Source organism: Callospermophilus lateralis, unplaced genomic scaffold, assembly GCF_048772815.1.
Source record: "Callospermophilus lateralis isolate mCalLat2 unplaced genomic scaffold, mCalLat2.hap1 Scaffold_63, whole genome shotgun sequence".
Lineage (NCBI taxonomy): Eukaryota > Metazoa > Chordata > Mammalia > Rodentia > Sciuridae > Callospermophilus > Callospermophilus lateralis.
This window is the reverse complement of record NW_027514713.1, coordinates 331,574-357,393: the sequence shown is the minus strand read 5'-3', so window position 1 is coordinate 357,393 and position 25,820 is coordinate 331,574. Positions and strand designations below refer to the sequence as shown.

At 46.1% G+C, this 25,820-nt stretch overlaps 1 pseudogene; it reads left to right on the top strand.

The window, feature by feature from the left end:
• LOC143389529 (transmembrane protein 132B-like) overlaps positions 1-25,820 on the top strand; it is a 61,973-nt pseudogene that overhangs the window by 14,661 nt on the left and 21,492 nt on the right.

Genomic DNA, 25,820 nt, shown 5'->3' with positions numbered 1-25,820 from the left:
AACGCAAGCTCTCCAAAGGAGAGCTAGGGGTTTTAGCATCAAGGCTGAACAAGCATATGTCTCACAGCCAGAAAAGCCTGAGCACTTGTGTGGGCAGCTGTGGGGCTAGAGACCCCTTGCAACCCTTTATCTTCTAAAAGGGACGTAGAGACATTGCCTTGGCTAAATGCAGTTACACTTTTCGTAGGATTTCAGATGTCCCACGGGTACCTATATCAGGATGTCTTTATTTTGTATTTTTTCTCCTTTACAAGCTAAAACTTTGTAATTTGCTCAGTTCTGCCCATTCTGCCTTATTTTCCTAACCCCCTCCCTTCTCTTCATTACCCATTGTCTAATCTACCACACTTCTATTCTACATACTCCTACTATTGTAGGTTAGCTTCCCCATATCAGAGAAAATATTTGACCTTTTTTTTTCTTTTTAGAAAATGACTTAGCTTAAGGAAGTACGATAGTCTCCAGATTAATCCATTTAAGGAAGATAGCATAGTAATTTTGTTTTTCCTGCAGATTGGTATCCTTGTTTTAAATATTTTGTTTTAGTTGTAGATGTGCACAATATATATTTATTTTATTTTGATGTGGTGCTGAGGATCAAACCCAGGGCTCTGCATTTGCTAGGCAAGCACTCTACCACCGAGCAACAACCCCAGCCCATGTTATCATTTTTTAATCTACTTTTAAAAGATTTGTTCTAATTCTACCTGACAGCAGAATGCACTTTGACATATCATATATGGAGTATAATTTCTCATCCTTCAGGTTGTACATGATCTAGAATCACATCAGTCATATAGTCATATATGTATATAGGATGATAATGTCTGATTCATTCTATTATCCATTCTACCTGCCATACCCCTGAACTTCCCTTCACACCTCTACCAAATCTAAAGTAACTCTATTCTTCCCTAGCCCCCCCAACTGTGATTAGCTTATTCATATCAGGGAAAACTTTCCACCTTTGGTTTTTTGGGCTCATGCTAATATCACTTAGCATGATATTCCCCAGCTTTGTCCATTTACCACCAATGTAATAATTTCATTCTTTTTAAGGATGAGTAGTATTCCATCATATATATGTATATGTATATATATATATATATATATATATATATATATATATATATATACACACACACACACACACACACACATACATATATATGTATATACACACATATGTATATGTATATATTTTTATATATACTTCGACACACCACAGATTCTTTATTCATTAATCTGTTAAAAGTCACCTAGGTTAGTTCCATAGTTTAGCTATTATGCATTGAGCTGCTATAAACATTGTTGTGGCTGTGTAACTGGAATATGTTGATTTTAAGTCTTTTGGGTTTAAATTTAATAGTGGAATAACTGTGTCAAACATTGTTTTCATTCCAAGTTTTTTGAGAAATCTCCATACTGCTTTCAATAATGGTTACAGGAATTTGCACTTTCACAAGCAATATGTGCATGCATCCTTTTCCACACATCCTTGCCAACATTTATTGTTACTTGATAATTGTCTTCTTGATAATTGCTTTGGTGGTTGGGATGGGATAAAATCTTACAGAAGTTTTGATTTGCTTTCCTCTAATTGCCATGTATGTTGATCAGTTTTTTCATGTATTTGTGGGTCAGTTTTATTGCTTCTTCTATGAAGTGTCTGTTCAGGTCTTTAGCCCATTTATTGATTTGGTTATTTGTTTTTCTAGTGTTAAGTTTTTGAGTTCTGTATATAACCTGAAGATTAATGCTCTACCTGCGGTGCATGTGGTGAAGATTTTCTCTCATTCTTTAGGCTCTCTTTTCACATTATTCATTATTTCCTTTCCTGAGAGCATGCTTTTTAGTTTGAATTTATCCCATTTATTGATTCTTGATTTTACTTCTTGGAATGTAGAAGTCTCATTAAGGAAGTCAAATCTTAAGCTGACATGGTAAAGATTTGGGCCTATTTTTTTTTTTTTCCTATTAGGCACAGGGTCTCTGTTCTAGTACCGATGTCTTTGACCTATTTTGTGCTGAGTTTCATGCAGAGTAAGAGAGGGGTTTTTACTTCCTTTTTGTTATATGTGGCTTTCCAATTTTCCCTGCACCATTTGTAGAATAGGCTTTCTTTACTCCAATGTAGTTTTTGGCACCTTTGTCTAGCATGAGATAACTGTGTTTTTGTGAGATTGTCTCTGTGTCTTCTATTCTGTACCACTCATTGGTGTATGCATCTGTTTTGGTGCTGATACAATGCTAATTGTGTTACTGTGGCTCTGTAGTACAGTTTAAGCTAAACTATTATGATGTGTTCCACTTCACTTGTCTTGCTGTGTGTTGCTTTTACTATTCTGAGTCTCTTATTTTTGCAAGTAAATTTCATGATTGATTTTCTAGTTCAGTGAAGAATTATCATTGGGATTTTTTAATTAATTGCATTAAAATTCAAGCCCAAGCACAGATTAGTTATAACTATGAAAAAGAATCCTGGCTTAACATTGACCTGACAGCTATCTGGTCACGAGTGTCTGTTGACCAAGGAGCTGTACCCTGCACTCGGTGATGGGTAAGCTGTCTGCATTTCAGTATTAAAAGTGTCTTAAAGTTGAGTCTACAAAATCTGCATGTTGGTGCTGAGGTCTGGCTTCAGTCACACCTTGCCACCACACAGTCAGGGATACTTTGCGGGGTTTTAATTGTGTTAGAATTTTGGGTTTTATGTGGTATATTCATTTACATATAAGAATGTAATTTTGTCATTAAGTGCTTAACAATTTTTGACCAAGGGTATTGTCATTTTGCAGGGGGTCGTTGTGCCACCAAAGTGGTCCTCTCTGTTGAGCATCTCCTCATGTCTCTGTGTCAAAGCACCTGGCGGCTTTCAGTTAATACCAGTTGAATGGGACTAATTCCCCCTGGAACCAGGGCACACCTTTCTGTATTTGTTCTCATATGCCCGCTGCTGGGTGGTATATGCTGAATATGGCTGTGGGGAGAAATCAAGGCCAGGTGCACCATGCCTAGCCAGTCTTAAAGTCCTGTTGGGCCCTCTGGAGACATTAACACAGTCTTCCTTCACAGGACCTGTATATTTTGACAGGAATTAGCAGAGACAGCTGCAGCAGTAATTGGAGGCCTTGCTGGAGCTACACTGGCAGCCTGACCATCATCCTGGCTCACAAATCTGGTTCTGAAGATGGAGCTGACTTCTGCGTGAGGGTGAGGTAATGGAACAAGTTACACCTGGGGCCCCTGAAGGTGGTGTACAGGGCTTTCCCACAGATACCTTGCTCTGCAGAGTATAGGTGCCCATTGGGCAGACTCTGAAGGGGCTCTTGGTGTCTTCCTACAGGAGGGTGAGTCACCAGAGCTCATGCGGAGTACCCTGAAAAGCCAGAACCCTTCTCCACGTGGCAAACCCAGCCAGGCAGGCACAAAGGTCTTTTTTCCAGCTCAAATTAGTCATCACAAGGTGAAGCCAAGAGCTTTCTTTCTTGGTGATAATGACTATCTGGGTTGCCTAGTCTGTTCTTTCAGAGATTGTACTAAAAATTACACAAGCAATGTCGTGTTTGCTTCCAGTAGCTCTGGTGGCTTGAATGCCTTCTGGATGTTGGCCCCTTAGGGGAGACAACATGGTGGGCCATGGAGTGGGGGAACATTCCAAGAAGCCCTTGTAGGCTGGGTGTCTTTGTTGCTCAGTTCTGGGTTCTTCTATCCTCTTTCCCTCAGATGGGCTCAAGAGGGTTCTCTTGGGCTGAAGGCTCATCCCTTCACAGTTACCTTGCAGCTGACAGGCTGGACAGTTTGGAGGACTGGAAATGGCCATCCTGAAAAACCAGCTGCTGAGTTGTTCACCTGGGGGGAGTTGAGTAACAAGCCCCTAGTTGCTATTTAGCAGCTGTGGCTCTGAGCATTGGTGTGTGTCCCAACTCACACATGCAGCCTCACGGAGCTCCAGTGAACATAGAAAATAGGCCCAGGAAGATGGAATAACTTGACAAAGGTTATCCAGCCAAGAAGCAGAAGAACTAGGACTTGAGCACAGATTTGGGCTCACTTGCCTCTTGGTTTTTTGGGGGTCATAGGGACTGGGGTGACTGGGGTATCATCCCACATACAGTCTTCCTTCCAGCAGTTGTAGCCACATTGGGGTGAAGGCCAGCTCGGGCCACTAGAACTAATGTCTCAGAAGAAGCCAGGAGTCTGTGTTCTTAAAATGTAAAATACTCTTATTTTAACCAAGATAGAATATTCTGAGTGGGTCAACCCTCAGAGAGCTCAGATGGTCTTGGAACATTAGTTTATCCTGGGTCCAAAATCTGCAGAGTGTCATCTCCAGAAGGACCCCCTACCCTCTCTCTGCCAGGCTCTGGGGGCTTCTCTGTTCTTTCTGTCTTTGGGGAAACTGCCTTTCCAGGTCCTCTCTGGATTCTGCTGTTGTTTTGAGGACATCTAGCTTCTCCTTTAGGTGACAGTCCTGTAGAAAAACACCCATGATCTTTGTAGCTCCTGCTCAAGACTCCTTGAGAAGAAATCAAACCTCAGATTTCTTCCTCGGGCCAACCTAGTACATCCCCTCCTGCCTGATTCTGAACTTCTCTCCCAGCCTGATCATCCCAACCTTCCTGCTTTTCCTCAATGCACCAGGCTAAAGGTTCTTTTCTTCTTAAAACTCCTTTATTTTGAACAAATGTCAAATGTGGAGAGAAATCACAGAAAGAGTACAGAGAGCCCCGCACACCTTCCTCAGCCTCCATGTGGCTGCTTCCTAAAAGGAGGTGGGCAAAGGCCACCTGGAGGAGGTGGCCCTTCAGCTGGGAGCTGAGTGATGAGAAGGAGCCAACTACTGTATGTAGAGACCCATGGAGGGATCAGGTAGTGCAAAGGACTTGTGGCTTCCTCCTTGTTCCTGGTGTGACTGGCAGAGGGCTGGAGACATGAGGACTTTTCAGCATGAGCTGCAGAGCAGGCTTCTCATCAGAGGTCAGTGCCAGCATCCCCACCCAGGACAATATTTGAGAAGATAAAATTAATGGCAAAAGATTTCACATGAATAGCTAAATTTATGACTTTGAAAACCTATTGAAGGGGCAGAGTAGTGTCAGCCTGTCCTTTTGGCCCAGGAAGACACGTGTGTTTTGTACAGAGGGGCACAGCTCCCAGGCCACTCGACTCTTTTGAACCCATCCAGCCTGCTGATGCCTTCAGCTGTGCCTATGATATCTGCTGTTCAGTGACTCTGAGTTTCTATTTTCAGGGTGAGCCCCCTGGGGTGGTGGGAAACCATACCACAGAGGCCACTGGAGTGTAGGGGAGGGTCCAGGCTCCTGCCAGACTGCCTGGGTTCAAGTCCAGGCCCCACTCCACCCAGCTGTGTGACTCTGCAGGTTGCTTACCCTCTCTGAGCCTCAGCTTCCACATCAAAGGGAGCAAGTAATAGTACCTGTCGTTGTTGGGAGGATTCCTTGGGTTTGGTACTACACAGGGATGTGGCAGAATGTGCCATGTGAATGGGGAGGAATCTGGAGCACCACCCCTTGGGCATCCACAGAAGGAGGCTCCCTGCTGGACTTGGGTGTGTAAACATAACACAATAAGAGAGGTAAATAGGGAGCCTACACCATGGGAACAAATATTTACTCCTCACACTTCAGATAGAGCCCTAATATCCAGAATATACAAAGAACTCAAAAAATTAGACAATAAGATAACAAATAACCCAATCAACAAATGAGCCAAGGACCTGAACAGAAACTTCTCAGAGGAGGACATACAATCAATCAACAAGTTCATGAAAAAAGCTCACCATCTCTAGCAGTCAGAGAAATGCAAATCAAAACCACCCTAAGATACCATCTCACTCCAGTAAGATTGGCAGCCATTATGAAGTCAAACAACAACAAGTGCTGGCGAGGATGTGGGGAAAAGGGTACTCTTGTACATTGCTGGTGGGACTGCAAATTGGTTCGGCCAATTTGGAAAGCATTATGGAGATTCCTGGGAAAGCTGGGAATTGAACCACCATTTGATCCAGCTATTGCCCTTCTCGGACTATTCCCTGAAGACCTTAAAAGAGCCTACTACAGGGATACTGCCACATCAATATTCATAGCAGCACAATTCACAATAGCTAGACTGTGGAACCAACCCAGATGCTCTTCAATGGATGAATGGATTAAAAAAATGTGGCATCTATACACCATGGAGTATTACGCAGCACTAAAAAATGACAAAATCATGGAATTTGCAGGGAAATGGATGGCACTAGAGCAGATTATGCTTAGTGAAGCTAGACAATCCCTCAAAAACAAATACCAAACGTCTTCTTTGATATAATGAGAGCAACTAAGAATAGAGCAGGGAGAATGAGCAGGAAGAAAGGATTAACATTAAACAGAGACATGAGGTGGGAGGGAAAGGGAGAGAAAAGGGGAATTGCATGAAAATGGAGGGAGACCCTCATTGTTATACTAAATTACATATAAGAGGTGGTGAATGGAATGGGAAAATAAACAAGGTGAGAAATGAATTACAGTAGATAGGGTAGAGAGAGAAGATGGGAGGGGAGGGGAGGGGGGATAGTAGAGGATAGGAAAGGTAGCAGAATACAACAATTACTAGTATGGCATTATGTAAAAATGGTGATGTGTAACCAATGTGATTCTGCAATCTGTATCTGGGGTAAAATGGGAGTTCATAAATCACTTAAAGCTAATGTATGCTAATGTATGAATATGATATGTCACGAGATTTGTAAGGTTTTGAACAACCAATTAAAAAAAAAAGACAAAAACATAACACAGGACACGTGTATTCACTGCACTTGCAGAGAGGCACAAGCAAGAAGCACATGTGGGGAGGGGGATGCATTATCTCCCACCACATGCATTACCTCTTGCCCACATGACTTTCCCTGGACTTGGAGACAGGCTCTGGATGTGGTTCTATCATCTCTGTGTTGGTAGACTTTGGCAAGTATTTCCATGATGGGCTCCCACCACTGGCCCCAGTGTCCACCTGGGAGGTAGGCATGGCTTCCAGGACTGGACCCCTCCATTTCCAGGGAAAGTGGGGATGGAGGTGTGAGCAAGGTTAGGTAGGGTCTAAGAGAACTGCTTTCTGAGGCACAGACAGGCACTTAAATCTGGAACAATTTGAGTACCCTACAGAAGAAGAGCCCCCTTCTGCATTCCCACCAGTGGAGCTGTGAAAGGCAGAGAGTGGGCAGGTCCAGCGATGGCTCCATGGATGTGATTTGACAGGCACAATGTTGAGCACAAAGGGCCATCACAGACAGACACAGGGTAATGCTGTTTATATGAAGCACAAAAGTCTAAAAACGAATATTTAGCAACATAAGGAGACATTACTATGTGACAAAAATTAAAGTCCCCTGGGGTCAACAGGGAGCACATTTATGAGGAAGGTTTTCCAGGTCGGTGGTTGGAACATGTGTTGCCACTGTGTCCCACATAACTCCTGTTAATCTTAGGTGTTGTGTATAGATTTTAAAATGTTTTGTTTGAATGAAAATATGCATAGCTAAAAAATAGGCCTCTAAGTCACTGGGCTGGATGCTCTACAATTTCCTTGCTGGACCTGAGACTCTAGGATGTCCTGGTTTTCCTCAGGCCATCAAGGTGACCCTAGGTTCAGGTTGGCCAGGTGGTACTGTGGTAAGGGAATCAGTCAGAAGAAGCTGAAGACCTGACTGGGTCCTGGTGGTTTCAGACAAGAGCTATGTTCCCTTGAGTGTCAGTTTCCTCTACTGTGAAATGGGGAGAACTTAGTCATTGATCTCCCAGAGCTGGCATTAAGGTATTTGGAGGTGATGGTGCATGGAGTGAGTTCAGCTTTGTTTCAGGGTATATGCCATATATCAAAGACTGCTGAGAACAGCACAGTGAGGGCCCAAGTAGAGGGCAGGAAGAGGTGGGGTAAGAAGGACATGGTCCTTCAAGAGAGGCCTTGCTTTGGTGACTCCTAGGGCTCTACATCAAGGAACCTTGCATCTCAAATTCAAGCCCACAAGGACCAGCTGGCCTTGAAGCACATAAACTCAGAGGCTTCTTCTGTTCTGGTCATTTTGCAAAGCTTTCCTCATTGGCCACAGGCTCACTATGACCCATCAGGAGCCCAGGGCTTGCTTTGACTTTCTGCTGACCTCCTCCCTTTTCTAGATGGCATGGCTTGGGACATTCCTACTCACATGGGGTGATGGTGCAGCCTGTCCCCCTTGGATCCATGCACTCCACCCTCTGCTGATGGAGGGCTGAACCCATAAGGTGGGGTGCCACTAATGGCAAGAGCAAGCCCAGGAGGCGTTTGCTGTGCTGGCGCAGTCAGGGCCCAGGAGTAAAGCTGTTTTGGGCGTCACTTATGTTCCTCTTTGTCATATAGTAGGGTCTGTCTCCTGTTGTGCTCCGGGTGCAAGGTGAATCCTGCGAGTCAAAGATGTGCATTTTGTGCATCTGTAACAAGATGGAGCAAGGGACAGTAAGCAGCCTGCCGGATGGGCTTTCTCGGGCTGCTGGCGCCAGGCAGGGTGGACTTAGCACAATGTCTGAGGAAGCCAGCAGCCCACATCTGGGACCTTGAAGCTCAGGAAGCTGAAGCAGGGCTGTTCTTCCAGCTAGAGAGAGTGTTTTATTCCCCTATTTGCTGGCTCCTGTGACAAATTGTCAGAAAGCTGGTGTCTTTAGAAAACAGAAACTGGTTTTCTTATATTCTGGAGACCAGAAATTCAGAACTATGGTGTTGGTGGATTGGTTCCCTCTGAGGCTCAGGGAGAGGACTGGGACAGGCTCTGGTGTTGGCAGCAGCACTTGCAGTCCCTCTTGGTCTCTCCATCTACACTTGAGGCACTCTTGGGACTCTGTATGTCTCAAGCATGCTGTCAGTTCTCTTATGAGGACACTGTCATTGGCATTATGATGACTCATCTCAAGACCCTTAACATAAACACATAGGGAAAACCCTATTTCCAAATCAGGTCACATTTGCAGAAACTGGGGTTGGGACTTGGAAACAGCTCTTTGGGGAACTGCTGGGGCTTGAATGTATCCCCAGCATTCATGGGTTGGAAACTTGTTCCCCAGTGTGACTACATTGAGGGAAGGAATTTTGGGGGTTTGATGGCCACAGGGGCTGTCCCCTGAGCAATGGATTCATGTGGTCTCACTGGGGTGGGCTCCTGATAAAGGGAAGATTTTGACCATGTCCCCTGTCCCCATGTGTGGGAGTACACTCTTGCGCTTCCACATTCCCTATGAGGGACAGAGCATGTAGGTCCTTGCCATTTGTCAGCATCCTCATTGTGAACTTTCAGCCTCCAGAACCATAGGAAATAAATCTCTCTTCTTTATAAGTCACCCACCCTTAAGTATTCTGCTACAACAGCACAGACCAGATGAGACAGGGACATGCTTCCCCCCATTGCATGAGGAAAATCATGGTAATACCTTTCTGAATCACAGGTGTCTGATTCCAGCCACCACTCATGCAGGTCCTGAAATTTTGCATCCATCTTCCAGTCTGCTGTCCTCAGTGCTGTTCTCATCTTTAAGGCAGGAGGAAAAGGCCTGGTACACATGTGAATGAGAGAGCTGGGGTGAGTGTCAGGGAGGGATGGGGCCTGTGGCAAACTTCATGGAGCAGGCACTAGTTAAGTGCAGTGACCAAGGCTGTCAAACTGTGGCTGCTGGTCAGGGCATTTATCCAGCTGGCTCAAAGCTTATTTTATTTTTACAGAAAACCCAGAAATATAAATATTGTGTGACCAATTTCATTTTTAAAAAACTATTGAGTAGGTTAAGAAAAAGAACAACAACTTTGTGAGTCTGATGGAGTCCCCAGAGACTGCTTTTTAATCTTCTGGACAAGGTGTCCAGAGAAAAGTGGGGATGGTGGCCTGAATGTATGCCTGGGGTAATTCCCATGCACTCAGAGCCCAAGGAAATGCAGTCTTCTGTTTAACAATGACAAAAATGCCTTTAAAAGGAGAGAATATAAATTCTTTCCCTCCTTCTGGGTCTCTCTCCTCTGTTATAGAATTTATATTTGCTCTTTAATGATATTCTAAATAAGAAAAATTAAAACCCTAAATCATAGCATAATATTTCCCATTCATTTTAAGTGTGAAATATAAACTTTCAATACAAATGTCATAGCAGTTAACTCTTATGTAAGTGCCTCAGATTTACACCATTCCTGCTCTGAAGCTCATGCCTGTGCAGGTATTTTGTCCCCACTGGAGCAACAGAAGTACTTCCCTGAGCCCATTCAGCAATTTTATTTGACTTCTCAAAAAGTTCCCATCTCACCAGCCTCATATCCATAAGTGGCCAATGAGTTGGGAATGAGTGGAAGCTAATGGCTCGGGGTTTCCCTGTCTCTGTTCTCCTCGTGTGTGACCATGTTCAGCAAAAGTGCTTTGATGCTGGAAGAAACATGGGTGGTAAAGGATGTGATGGGTTCTTTGGTTGTTGCAATTTTGTAGAACATCTTTGCCTTTTCTCTTCATTTGGAGCAAGCTCTGGTTTGAACAGCCAGCAGGGTTTCTCAAAGCAGTGGATTCCCCACTTTCTCATCATAGTTGCAGCACATTTTCTTGTAATCATTTTGATATCAGCAGCAAGCATGTGGCCCACTGCTCTTCTGCTGGTGGGCATGCCCCATTTTCCTACCAGATGTCACTCCCAAAGAGCATGTTCAAAGTCAAAGTCTTCAGAATTCAGAAGTGGCAACCCTATGAGCAGAGTTTAGGCCCAGCACTTTCCCTTCTGGTCAGGAGGCCCTGTGAGAATGCTCAGATCACAGGCACAGAGCTGGTGCTGTTACTGCCTCTGATATCAATCTTGAAGCATCAAAGGAGTGCTTCAGTTGGGATTGGCTTGCTTTGGATCCTGTGTTCTGAATCTCCAACTTGTCTTTCAAGTATAGTGCATCATCAAACTGCAAAGGCACTACTTTCCCACAGGGTAGCTGCTAAAATGTTTTTTGGACACAGCAATTCTTCTTTCTCTTTGCAGCCCCAGTGGTTTTGCGAGCAGCATTGGCTGGAAAACATGCCTGGACTTAGGATAAACAGGAGCAGCCAGAGACAGTGGACTTTGTGTTGTTCTGTACCTTGAACCTCCTTGTCTTCTTGTCAAAATAGCATCTTGATGATGCTTTGGGGGGCCCTCCCAAATTTTCAGCTAAGGGTGACACCATCTCCAGGCTAATGAGGAGGGACCATGAATGCAGTTGAGCCAAACTGAAGAGACAATTTCCTGATCATAGTGATTGATACAGGGATGGGCATATGTTCCAGGCTGAGCCAATCAGAAGAAGCCATTTATTAGCCATAGTGATGGTTCAAAAATTGGCAGATGACCAAGACTGAGCCAATCAAAATAAGTCATTTCCTGACCATAGGGATTAGCCCAGGGATTGGGCACATGGCCCTCAGAGCCAATGAGAAGCCCTGATAATAGTTTTCCTGAGACTTTGGGGAACAGAAAGTTTTCCCTTTACTTCCACTTAGATTTCAAGGAAGCAAAATGTGAGCCTGGAGTTGCTGGTTCCACACTTATGTGGAAGTTGAGAATCAAGTCAGCTTCATGGACGATAGTGAAGAGCGATGATGATGATGCATCTTAAAAATCACTTTATTCTTTACTCAAATACACTTTCTGGTGTATTTGAGTGAAGAATACAGGACACACAGCAGCTTCATTCCCACACCCCTGTTCTGTGCTCTGACTTTTTGTAGCCAGAGCCTCCCCAGCCCTGCTCTCCTGCAACAGCCAACCCATTCTCCACCCATGCAGTTTTGAGTTTTCAAGAGCAGTACTAAAGGGAATATACATTAGGCAGCTTTTTGAGGTCACCCTCTTCTGCTCAGCACAATGTATTCGAGATTTAGCTTTGTCATCATAGGTGTCCATCATACGCTCTACTTTATTGCCAGATAACCCACTCCATGGATGCACACAGTTTCTTTTGCATGCATCCACCAGGATATTTGTGAACATGCACCTTGTTTAAATGATGAATCCAGCCAGGCCTGAAGCTTAGCCAAGCTGTAAACTCGCCAACAAATATATCTGCCCTTCTATCCCAGGTTTGTGTAGACTTACATGGTTTGAGTGTTCTTCGTGTTTAAGGAATCATCTTTTATTCCCCTAGTGAACTGATGAAGAAAGTCTCACTTGAATTAGTGAGAAGTCCAATGGCAAGGGGCTTTCTAAGTGACATTCCTGTACATTCAGTTGCATTGTAATGTGCCACATTGCTGGGTTACCTCATGGAGTGGCCTTGGAAGGTGATAGAAATTGACACCCCACTTGACACACAGTGAATTTGATTCTCAGTGGGGATGAAGTGACTCATCTTGAGAAATAACCTACCAGTCTGGCTGCAGCCCAGGTGTCTCCCTGCCTCCCTTGAGCTCAGCTGCCTCCCCATCAGATGGCAGCAGAGCTGGCAGGATTACTTAGTGAATTTTTCTCTCTGATATAAACAACCTCCCAGGTGTTCAATTTAGAATAAATAGAAATAGAAATTAGAACAAGGTCATCAAAATTTCCTGTTGTTTAACAGCTGACAGTGCCTATAGGAACTCAAAATTACTGTCACTAAGAGGTCCATATAATCCATTTGATAATGCACATTCTACAACTGGGATACACCAGAAATCCTTCACATTGGCTCAGCAGTTTTTTATATTGTTTCTGTCATTATTTTCTCCTTGCTAACAAAACAGTTTGCATTGAGAAGGAAGTGTGTAGAGGGTTTTGCTGCACCCCTCCCCTAACTCTGGCAAAGGCAAGGCCCTACTGAGGTGGATGGTGCAAGATGTCCATCCTCTGGAGGAGTGCAGAATGTTTCTGGGAATGGGAGGTTTGTTTTTGTATTCTTGTTGATAAGTATAGTTGCAACTTCTCATATGATCATTAAGTATGAAGAAAAAATATGACTTTCCCAATTAATGCAACTATTTCTAAAGAATAAATCTGTTTGCTCTAAATGCAACGATTCAGCTGTGGAATGTAGATTGTTAATGTTTAATGAAAAAACCCCCTGTAGGAAAAACAGTCAAGGAAGTTTTTGAGAAATTAATTTAAAATCTAGAGAAGAAAAATTAATGTTAAAAAGACAGATTAGTGCTTGGTACTGGGTAACTTGTTCTTGTTCCTGTGCACAATGGTTTGTGCTCTTACTCTTGTTTGATTAAATTAGTAGCCTCTCTATCTAGTTAACCACTTGTCATAACCTCAGTGCCGGTTCTAGTCAGTAAGTCAAGAAAGAATACTGAAGGTATAGGCCAATAGTCTGGGACATTTCTAACTATTATTAAAAGCTAACTAAGCAGAAACAGCTCAAAGCAAAATGTGAACTGAAAGAAAAAATGCTTGCTTATGCATAAGCCAAGATACATTCTTCTTATGTAATCGTAGCTATGTAGTATTTTGTTTCTTTGATTAATGATTCCTGTCTTGTAATAACAAAATACTGTGAGCCTGCCAAAATGAAAAGTACATATGATTAACTTCACAAGTAAAGATTGGGATTCAGGACCTTCACTTTTGTATCTGTGTTGTTTCTCTGCTGCCTTTTCTGACTCCTCACCATCTGTTCATCTCCTGAGACACCCTGGTAGAGCTGGACTCTGACAGGTTTTAGTCTTTTTAGTAGGGGCCTGATATGAGTGTCATCATGCGACCAGACCACATGATGGCATGTGGTGGTTTCTCACTGATGGCTGTGACTGCTCCACCTGTGGCTCAGCACTACCTAAGAGGACTTCTTGCTCAGATCCCATGTGGGTGTGCATGTATGGCAGGCAGGGTCCTCCATGTGGGTATTAGGGAACCAGGCTGCTTCTAGGTAGTGGCTTTGCCATACTCTAGGGCCTCTGTGTCTGCAATTTGTCCCTAGTGGAATGTGACAGCAATTGATTCTGCCTTTCAAGTGATGTGTGACACTTGGGCTCATAGTTCATTGGTCAGAAGTAATCCTACGGCCACACCTGAGAACAGGAGAGGCTGGCTAGGTCCCTAGCTGTGGAGCTTTGATCAGTGCTCTGCAGAGCAGGGGTTTGTGTGTTTATAAATCCTGACAGGTGGCAATCTCCCTGACTGACGTGACTCCTCACTCTCTTTGTTCTACACTCAGAATCCAGTATTATTTACAAGACTGTCTATGCCTTGAGGTTCCTGCAGAACCCACCTACTCACCCTCAGCCAAACCTGGAGACAGTGGTTAGGGAAAATGTTCAAAGACAGATAAGAGCCTTCTATTGCACCATGATCTCAATCTCCCTCTCCAAAGTCTTCAGTTTTCTGTGATTACCTATAGAACATGTGCTACTCTCCTACCTCAAGCATTTGATATAAAACTGTTGCTATAAATTAAAAATGAATATGAGGATTAGCTTATTTACCTGCCTTCTGTTTTTTTTTTCTTTTTTTCAGTTAGTATTTATCTATAAGTAACAGAATCTTAGGCCACAAAGCTCAACCAAGCAGGAATCTTTTTTCTCATGCTGTGGCTTGCTCCTCTGACTTCCTGCTTTGTGTTCTTATCATTTAATTCTGGTCTTCATGGTCACACAATGGCTGCTTTGTCTCCATCTCAATAAGAATGGAGCACAAGCATTCACAGTTGGACACCTCATATTTTTCAGTGGGTTATTTCAAGGGTTCTTTGGGAATAATTTATCTTTTTTTTTTGGAATGTCTACTGGGGATAAATATCAAATATCTTGCCTTTTGGTTAGGGTGTGGGCATTGGGATGGGTTCTTCCTGGAGAGGGGGCTCTCATCTACAGGATGTAGACAGTGCTTGATGTCAACCCCATGTCCCACTCCTCACCTCATGGTATTTTGCCATAGTGAGTTAGGAACACTTCTGGAGGCCAGTGGCAGCACAGCCCCTGAACTCTGCACAAACCCCAAGTTACAGCTTGAGGTGGCCTCTGCTGCCTGCTCCCCAACATTCACCCACCTGCTTCCTCTCTTGCACATGTTGAAATACTTATGGGGATACACCAAATCTCTGAGCTTTTGCTCCTGGATCTCCCCCTTCCTTCCTGTGTCTCTGTGCTTTCAGGGGGATACCTGTGGTCAGGCTGCAGCTTATGCTGAGCTCCAGGTCTTTCATTATAGAGGTGACATGGAGCTATGTAGTTGGATGGAAAGAGAACATCTGCTCCTTCTAGGAAACTATAAGATACTTGATGGGGGTCCTGTGGTAGGGAGTTGAGGGGCACTGCCACCCCAATGTGCAGGCCTCACCTCCAGCGGGCTGTCTGGGGGTTTTGGCTTGGGCAACTGGACACGTGATTCTAACATTGATTTGGAAGACAGAAGACAGGCTAGTCCAGCTGACAGGAATATAGTAAAGAACAGCAGTCCCTCCATTAGCCTGCAAAGGCTGCTGTCCCCAAGGTCACAGGCTGGAGGACTTCCACAACAGAAATTTGTTCTTCAGAGTTTGGAGGCTGGAAGTCCAAGATTGAGGTGTTGGCAGGCTGGTCCTATTGTGGCTCATACTTGGTTTCTGGGGGCTGCACTTCCTGGGTCCTAACACGGTCTTCTTGCATGTGTTGGTGTCCTCATAGTCCCTCTGTTTATAAGGACACCAAGTATTAACTTGGTTTCCTCTACAGAGTCCCTGTTCCCCCCATAAAGCTGGGCTCTGCAGGGCTGTGGGTGATAACTTCTTGGGAGAGGGAACCCCACATGGTCCCCAGCACTTTAGTGGTAGCTGTGTCCTCAGTGCTGCCCTCAGCCCTAGTGCATTCATGTGAGAATTTACCTGCAGATCAAGAAAGCTGGATGACTGACCAGCAGGTGGGCCCCTTGGGTGACAGGACTCAGGGAAAAATCAAAGCCCCAGGAATCACCTAAAAGGGGAAAGTAAAGCCACAGATACAGTTGTCTAGCCACATGGGACAACAACCTCATGATCAAGGCAAGATGTACCCCAGAAATGACTGAGGAGAGCCATGGACATTCATGTTGGTGACCAGGAGTGGGTGGAAACTGGGCACTTGATGCAAAATGTTCAAGTTCCCTGGATTCCCAGCAGTGGAATCCAGCCACAGAATACTCAGCTCCCAGGCCCCAGCTTACATCAGGTAACAGGAAAAGCCCCTTTTGGCTCCAGACTGAATGTAAAGCTGTGGGACACCCACAACCACAGAGGCAGAGGCCATGTGTCCTGTGGGTGTAGGTTGGATGGTTCTGGCACATAGCAGTGGTGGCCATCACACTAGGGCACAGACCTGCTTTTGGTTCTCTTTTAAACAGTGCCTTTTCCTGTGATTGCTGGTGAAGCACCTGAGGCTTGGGCTGTGGCCTGTCTCCTCCAATCCTCAGTGCCATCAGGGGCCAGAGTGTGTGGTGTGGTCTGTGGTTAGTCAAGATGTCACTTGTCCACCATTCCAGGCCACACAGAAGCCCTCAGCTGCCTGACTGCATCCTGCTGCTGCCCTCTGCCTTCTGGTCCTTCCTGCTACAGCCTGGGCAGGCATCAGCCCAACTTGATTATTGCATTCTGTGGTGAGGCTGCCCTGGCACCCAGGGACTGCTGAGAGCACCCCATCCTTGTTTCCTGCTTCATCACAGGACAGTGTCCAGCCAATGACCCACATGTGGCCCTTAAAAGCCACACTCACAACTCGCTGCCATACTTACTGGGCTCCTTCCGTGTAGAATCTGTATAACAAGTGGCCTCTGGCAGCAGAACACAGTGGCTACCTGGATCTGAGCCATTTGGATCAACTACCTCCTCTGGCTATTGTTGTGAATGAGGGCAAGTCACTTAACCTCTCTGACTCTGTCTCCTAATTTATAAATGGGATGCTAATCAATCCCTCACAACTGAAAGACTGTTGAGATTGACAGCATTAATGCTGTAAAGTTCTCATAACAGTGTTTGGTCTGTAATAATGATTATGCAAATAATTACTATAATCATGATAATGGTTTCAGTGCCTATCAAATATTCAAACCAATACTTTGTTGATGATGGTGGTTTTATTATTGCTTTCCCTTTACTCCAAAAAAGTGCTGGACTGTGGTGTGTCCCTGCCTTCTCTCTGTCAATGGATCTGCTGCTCCACATTTCAGGACCTGTGGCCAGAATGGGCTCCCCCTGACCTGATGTTCATTTATATGTGCATACACAAAGTGCTTACTATGTGCCCAGTAGGGTCCTTGAACTTTTAGAGAAGTGGTCTTCCTGCTGTTGTTCATTTGCATCAACAGAGGACCATAGGGACACTCAAGACCCATGGAGACCATTTGAGTAGTCTGTGGCCCTGAGTGTAAGGCATAGCTCATCCTGCAGTGAGAGGAGAGACCTGTTAAATAACAAGGCAGCTCTGATGTGTCCTCTGGGGTTTTCCTCTGTGGGGGAGCCTGTGGGAGTTCATCCTATTGTGCCATCACTGATTCAAGTTGTCCTGCTGTCCATGTCTGTTGAACTTGAATATGAGTAAACAAACCCCCCACTCTCCCTCATGCCGCCCCCATGGAGCTTCTACAGACTCTGGTCGCCTCTGTTCTGTCCACAGCTCCATGGATGCACACCCAGGGGTCTTCCAGGATGGCAGATTCCATGCACAGACTATGATGGGCTCTGGCATTCTGGGTTCCTGCTTCTGGTCTCAGAAGTCTGGCCTTGGAGGTTGCCCTTCAGATGCCCCTTAACACCATCATGTCTACTCTAGAGTCTGCATGATTCCTGCCGCAAAACCACAATTTATTTGTTGCATGACTTAAGACTTTCATGCCCCAGTTTCCTCTTCTGTTGGATACTGTGTGTGTGTTATTAAGTTTTTACTCTTTGCTCTAAACATGTCCTCTTATCTCTGATGTGCAATGCTAGGGCCATGGCTCTGAGCCACCTTTCCTTTTGCCATCTGTCCTCATGTAGGCCCTGCAAGTAGAGGACACAGGGTACTGGATCAGTACATGTTCTTCCCTTTTTCTTCCTGATTACTTCCTGTCTAGTTCTGTTTGCTTCCATCTAGCTCCTTCCTCTCTCCTCCTCTTTCTGTTTCTGTTGAGCCCCAGCTGGCTTCTAGGGCCACCCAGCCTGAGAGTCAAAAAGTTTGGTCATGGGAAAAAGGCAGGCAGGCATCACCCTTCCTGCCAGCCACAGGCACTGGCACCCATGCTGGACTGTGGTGTGGCCCTGCATTCTCTCTGTCCAGTTTGTGTTACATGTGGCTGGAAAAGGAAGAAACTTATCTGTTTCCATTTTATCTTTTAAACTGGCAGCATTTAAATTCAGTAGTTGATTATTTGAAGTTTTTCTCTTTTTGCTTTTGTAATGAGTTTTTCCAAGGCTGAGATATAGAAGGACCTGGCCTTGGGTGCCATGGGGAAGGGAAACCTGCTCACAGAGTTGGCTATTCACAAATGCAGGGTGGCCTGCAGCTGGCCTCCTTCATCCAAGGTTCAAGTTGCTGCACTGCTGTTCCTCCTGAGGCTCTGAGATTTGCAGGGGGCTTCCAGGGAGTAGCGTTTTCCTACACTCACTTTTGCCTTGAAGGTCTCATCACTGGCTCTTCTGCCAGCAGCTGTGCTGAGATGCTCTGAGACAGATGCACCTATTTTCCTGAATGACCTGGAGATCCAGGATGACAGTGGGCACCTTGGATAGGGGACACAGTCATCTGTGATTTTAGAGTAGTGAAACCTTCTGACTAGTGCAGGGTTCATGAACTTGGCCTTGAGCACTGAGTCCCAGCTCCTTCACTGTAGATCCACCAGGCCAGGAGAAACTCAGGGAATTGACAGAACTGGAAAGTTTTGGAGGTGGAAAGAACAAGTGTGAATCCTGACTTTGACTTTGTTCAGATTGGAGAACTTCCCTGTGGCTCAGTTTTATCATTTTTGGAAAGTAGTTTTGAGACTACACATCTCAGAAATATGGTAATGGTCTCCTGACATGGCAGGTGTGTGGACCCAGGTGGACTGGCACCTCAATAGTGTATTTCTCCTATTAATTGATATTATCCCTTTTTATATGAAAATTGCAGCACCTTTCTTGGCAAAACTGGTTGCCAGACTAGCAACCCAGTGACATGATGTTGCAGAAGGAAATGAATGGCATGAGAATGCAAGAGGCAAAGGCTATGTTAGTGTAAATGGTGTCTGTTCACAACAATGAGAAAAATCCAGAGAGACTCAGAGCAAACACAGTATATTTATTCTCTCAAGCACAGAAACCTTGTAATCATAATTGGTGGACATGAATTCTATGAGCATTTGTTTAACTTCTACTAGGAAAGACCAGAGACCCAGCAGTAAGCAGGACACCAGTGTCACTGTTAGGGAAATCTGGGACCAGGGTGGAGCACTGTGAGAGCAGAAGGCATAGGACAATCAGGGAGGGGAAGGGTGACATGCTGTGGCTCTCATGGCCTCCTCCCTCCAGTCCTCCTACCAGAGATTTCCTTTGGCTGTATATGGATTATAGAGTGGGGAGTTGTGTAGACAGTTCCCTGCCAAGTAGAGAAGCTCAGAGGAGGGCTAAAGTCACCGCCTCCAGGCTGAGGAAGAAGCCTGCTCTGCCTTGTGGTGGGAGGAGATTCCCATCAAGTGGAGAGGATGGGAAGAGGGTGAGATGACAGTGCTGAGTGGGCTGTGGAGAAGAGGAACCTGGGGTTGGAGAGTGTGCAGATGTTCTAGTCCAGACCATCACTTCCACAATTCCTGTACCACCTGCCAAGACTTCCTTCCAGACACGGGCCTCTGAATACTGAAACATGGAGGGTAGTTGGCTCACAGTTCTAGCCAAGGCAGCAAATGGCCTTGTAGAGGAATTTTTACACACTCCATGCCACCCCAATAATCAGAAGGAGAAATTTCTAATAGTAGAAGTGTGAAGCCAAAGATTTGCCCTTCTTTTAATGATTCTGGATATATCTCAGCATCTGAATTTTGTCTCCTATGGAAAGGAGAGAAGCATGAGCTGCCAAGTCCTAGAGCTGGGTGGGCCCCATGTGGATCATGGGCATGGTGGGTTCTGTCTGGTCTGCAGGGTAATGAGCCATGAAGATGACCCCATGCTTGGATGTTGGGCTCTCTCTGTGAGGTTGAGATCTGGAGGAGTAACGTTTTCCCTTTGAGGAGGCAGCTGTGTGCATCAGGGCCATGGAATCAGTGACCATCTGGGCTCCTTCCCACTTCACATGGTTTTGGGGATGGTCCTGAAGAACACATTTTTGTGGAATTATAAGACTTTCCCTGTGGCCATCAGGTGGCTCACTGGGTGGCAGGCAGGGACTCCATTGGGTCATCTTCTCACACAGTGTAACTGGGTCTCACTCTTGTTTTGCTGCCCTCCTCACAGAGGTCGAGGGTCCAGTCACCATAAATGGCCTGCAGAGGTTCTCCTCACTGCCCACCTTCCTCCCCTTCAGCTTGCACATCTCCAACTCCTTACTTGAGCAAGACCTCAGGTGCAACTCCTGCCTACAGCCTAGGGGGAGTCCTTTTGATCCACAGAGCCTGGAGCCCCCTTCAGTCAGCACCAGCTATGGCCTGTTCTCCATGGAGCTCCTGCTAATTCCCATGGCCTTCAGTAACTTGGAGAAGTTTCCCTTCAACTGGGAGGTGAAGTCCCACATCTTCCACAGCTCCATCCACTCCAACAGACCCAAAGTGAAGTCCCACATCTTCCACAGCTCCATCCACTCCAACAGACCCAAAGTGCAGTTCTATGTCACTCACATGGGCTGGAATGACAGTGACCCTGCTGAGGATCTAACCTGCATCAAGATGTTTGCCATTCTTGAGTCCAGGGAGATGGTGGCCAGCTGCTGGCTGCAGGGGGGCCCCTGACTGTGCATGGCTGAGCTGGAGCTGCTTCATGAGTGGATTAGCTCCAAACTGGACCTGGAGCCCAAGGAAGAGATCCTGACCCTGCTGGGGGGCATGGCCATGGAGCTCTCCTTCAGCTTCTACCTGGCCAATGAGGCAGTCCAGCATCCCCTAGAGGAGGAGGGTGAGTGGGAGGACAAGATCCACTTGGGCCAGGACAGCCCCACACAGGTGCCTTCTGCCTGAGAGTGCATCTGCAGCATTGCAGTCTACCTGACCCAGGACAACCTGTAGAGGTCCCTGTTGAGCCTGGATGAGAACATCACCTTCTCTGTTCTGCTGAACCTCATCTGTGAAGGGGATACAACCACCCTTCAGATCTCTGACCAGCGGCAGCATGACAGACCAGTTCACTCTTCAGTTAGAGGCTTTGCCATGTTGGGTTGAGTGGCAGTCAATTCTTAGAAACCCCAAGCTACCGGCTGATAGATGGTGTCAGTCGTTGGCTGGGGTTTGTCATCAATAAACATAGCCAGGAATTAAAGTGGCCAGGACAACTTTTGTCTGGAAGGAGGGAGCTAAGGCCCTCACGTGTGTGCAAAGGTGGGCTGGGCATCAGAAAGGGACCATGAGGGAGGGGAGCACAGGAGTTGAGACAAAGAGGTGACCCAGCACCAAGGGTTGGTGACATGGACCCAGTACCACCTCTGTCTACCTACACTAGCTGTGACCTAAGTTAGTGGTCTGTCCTCCTTTGGAGTCCAGAAGACAGAGCTTGTCCTTTCTGATGGTTCTATTTTATGAAATTCTTATACCTTGCTCTGAGTTGTCAGTGACAGCTACATACTATTGCAAGCCGTCATTAGAATATTCTCCAAGAAGGAGGGTTCATGGGCCAGTTACCACGTGTGCTTGGCTAAACAAGCAGCAGACCTTCCCTGCCAGGCCTGCTGGCAGCATTCCAGGGGCCTGTGGGGTCGGCTAGTGCCGTGTGTGCTGACCTGTCCTGGGCTGAGAATACTGCAGTTCTCCATGTGTGGGGAGTGAGCCCCTCAGGAACAGGGGCTCACTCTGTTTTATTTTTGATGTCCATATTTTCTGAGCCCAACAGGTGCTTAAGTACTTGTTGATGTTTAATAGAGCAAGAGTGCAGAGGGATCCACAGCAAGAAGTAGGCAAGGTTAGATGACTGGAATGGACGAAAGGCCAGACCAAGCTGTGGTCAGCACATGCACAGGCACTGGGGTAGTTGGTACTTTTGAATACTGGAAAGTGGCATACTGAGATTGAATTATTGTATGTATAAAGAATAATGTTGTAGCAATGACTACTAATGAAAAATGTCCGACATACTTGAGAAAATGAATAGATTCTGCTTGCCTTTGCACCAGAAAGAGTGATGATTTATTTGATCAACATTGGTCTTGTTTGAAACACATCTTGAGCTCTCTGAGACCTTAGGCTTCTTTAAATTTTATTTCTCTCTACAGGCAGTATTTGCAGGCTATGTCTAAAGACTATCAGAAGTGGTGGTGTACATTTTAGGAATCTGGAGCATAGGGTGGATACTGTCAAAGCAAGAGGGTCCTGAGCTTTTTTGGCTTGAACATTTAGAGAGAAGTTTTGAATGTGAGCACCCAAATTGGTTCTTTGGGTTATTGAATAATTAAGAATTGTTTGGTGCCTGGTCTGTGTGCAGATGATGGACTTTGGCCTTGCAGGAAGGCCACTCAAGGCAATGTCAACCGGTGCTTGGTTTCCTTGGTCTTTGTGTGCCCCCATGTAGATTAGAACCACCACACTGTGCCATTCCTCAGTGATCTTTTCTTCTACTTTAGGCTGAAAGCTACTGTTGGTAACTTTTGTGGCTGCAGTAGCAGATATAGCTTTTATAATCTTATTTGTAATCTTAGTTTGTAGATATCACAAACATTGTTGTAGGTAGTCATTCATGGAGCTGCTGTGACTGGATCAGGTAGGACATTGGAAGTCTGGAGTAAAAAATGATAATCACTCTAAGAGGCTTATCCTTGAGATGGAGAAATACCTATCTCCATCTGTCTGTCCTTCTGTTTGACTCTATCCATCCATTCAACTACCATCCATTTATCATTCATCCATCCTTCCATCTACCATCCATCTATTCATCCTTCCATTCATCATCCACCATTTATCCCTGTATCCACCCATTTATCTATCCATCCATCCTACACCATCCATCCTTCCATCCACCATTAAAGTTTTCTGTCAAGTGTGGTCTCAGGAGGTATACCTTAGACTGTAAAAATAGAGAAGAATTGTCCTGGAGAATAGTCAGAAGGACAAGGGCAGGAGCTTCTCTGAGACCACCTCTGTAGAGGGGGCCCCAGCTGCAGCTCTGCTGCCCAGTGGTGTGAACGAAACGAGAATGGCAGGTCCTGTTGCCAGAGAGCTGCTTCCTCTCCAGGTTGAAAGGGGCCTGATGCCACTCAGAGGGGCAGCCTCTGGATCGAGATTTGTGAATATGATCACCAGGTTTCCAGTCTCTACACTACCTGCCTGGCCCATGGAGGCACTGGAGATTTGTGAATGTGATCACCAGGTTCCCAGGCTCTACACTACCTGCCTGGCCCATGGAGGCACTGGATCTTCCCAGGGTTTTGGGAATGGGACATAGTGACCTAAGAAAATCCTCTGGCCTGTCAGGTGAGTATCAGAGCCCCCTTCTCACCCATGGCTGACCTGAAAGATCAGGAGGCATAGTGCTGAGGCTGCAGGGCCTGTGTGTGAAGATGACAAAAGTCCTATTGGTCTTCTCTTTCTCCTCTTTGTCCAGCCTCAGAACTCCGGAACTACCCACTGCCTTTGATCCCCAAGAGGATGCAGAAAATCTAAGAAGATATCTCTTCCAGCTTTATTTTAAAAACTAGCCTGACCAAAGGGGCTGAGAATCAAAACTGATTTGAATAATAGAAAGTTACAAAAATGATTTCTGAGTTTATGGCCTGGGAGACACGCCTGCTCTGGGCTTTCCTCTTCACCCAGGGACAGAGCTAGGGGCAGGGTGTAATGAGATTTCTACCCCTCTGAAAGACTGGAAGCATGTAGTGGGGATAAGGAAGCTGGACATGGTTGGAAGTGTGTCAGTCAGCTTTCTGTAACTGCGATACATTCCTGAGATGATTTCAACATATGGAGTCAGAAGGTTTATTTCAGCCCACAGCTTTGGAGGTTTCAATCCTAAGGATTGGGCTTGTTGCTGTGAACCTGTGGTGCTGATTGGTGAGGGATTAAAGCTGTTGCCCTTATGGCTGTGAGCACAAAGGAGAAAGAGTAAAGGGCTGGGACCCATCTCTCCCCTCAAGGGCACCCCTGATGCTGGACTCCCTCCCACCAGGCCTCCTATCCTAAGAGTACCAATGCCTCCCAGTAGTTCCCCACTCCCAATGTCTTCCACTTGTGCCTTTGGGGGACAGGCAGATTTACACTAGAGCAGAAGGAGGGCCACGTAGACATTTGCAACAGTCAAGGCAAGTACTGTGCTTCAGGTGTGTGTGAATGTTTTCATTCAGTGCCTGGGGGTGGGTGCCACCCACATTTGCATGCTTGTCCTCATCTTGTAGACAGGGACATTGAGGTCAGAGAGACTGAATAAATAGCCTCAGGTTCACAGGTCCAACAGGGCAAAGCTAGGCTTTGAACCTGGATGTCAGGGCTTGGGGACACTGTTTTTGGCCCTTCTGTAAGCTGCCTTTTCATAAACTGTCACAGAGAGAGGGGTAAAACCAAAGCCTAGATCTCACCTCCAAGAGGGTGCACAGCTGTGTGGCCCTGGCTGGTTGACTCTTCCTGGGTCCTCCTGGCAGGGTCCTATTGCAGCCCGGTTCTGTATCAACCCTGGGAGATTGTGAGCATATGGATTGTTTCTCTGCTTCAGTCATCTGTTTTTTTGAAGGGCAAGTAAGGTAAAGTGAGAACACTTGGAAGCCTTCATGGTGGCTGCCTTGAGCCGCCCTCAGTGGTGGCAGTAAGAAATGGGATGGGAGGGCAAGTGAATGCAGTCCTGAGGCCCTGAAGACAACCTCCATCCCTTCTCCCTGACCTGCCTTTGTGCCCAGATTTGCAACATTGGCTCTAATAAGACTTCAAAAAGGCGTATCTTTCATTAGCAGCTGTAGGCCATGGGTGGCAGGGGGGCCATCATCCCCAAGCTGGGAGACCTGAGAAGTTTGCCTTCAACGGCAGTTTGCCAACCTCTTCTGAGCAGGAAAAAGTCCAGATATGTCAGTCTCAGGGGCCCATGGCATTTGTTGTTTAATTTGATAATTGCATCCTGAGCACCAAGTGTGTGCAGGGCATGGTACCAAGTGGAGGGTGTGCAACAATTAGCAAGATGACGACTCGCAGTCCAGGAGGGGAAACACTAATGAAGCATGCATGGTGGATGTAGCATGGTGGGTGCTCTGAAGGAAAGCAGTTCATGGAAGCAGCAGACAGCCTGATCTTATGCCCTGGGAGGGCTTTCTGGAGGAGGGACCATCACCTTGAGACTTGAAGGATGGACAGTGAAAGTCCAGACAACCAGGGGCCCCCAAGTGTGAGGGGGAAAGGTTCAGAGGGCCTAGAGTGTCCTTGCAAAGGCAGGCAGCAACTGGTGCACACTGAACAGAGCACAGTGGGGGGATTTAGCTAAAGGTGGGCCAGAGGCACCCATGATCAGGAAGCAGGGTGATTTACAGGAAGAAGGATGTTAGATGAGAGGTTCCAGCAGAGCCAAGTTCCTGGGGGATGAGCCCTATTATCTATGTAAATCAGCCTGCCTCTGTGTCCAGCCTCCCTTCACACTGGCTTCCAGGTAGTTCTGCCAGAAGGGGCATAGCACAGGCCCCAAAGCAGAAGACTCCAGTGTGATTTTGAGTGTGGTAAGATGGCTTGAGCTCCAGCAGACCACCCTGAGGCTGCATGGGGTGTGGCTAGGAACCTGGGTGCTTCTGGGGACATGCATGGGAGGACAGTGGC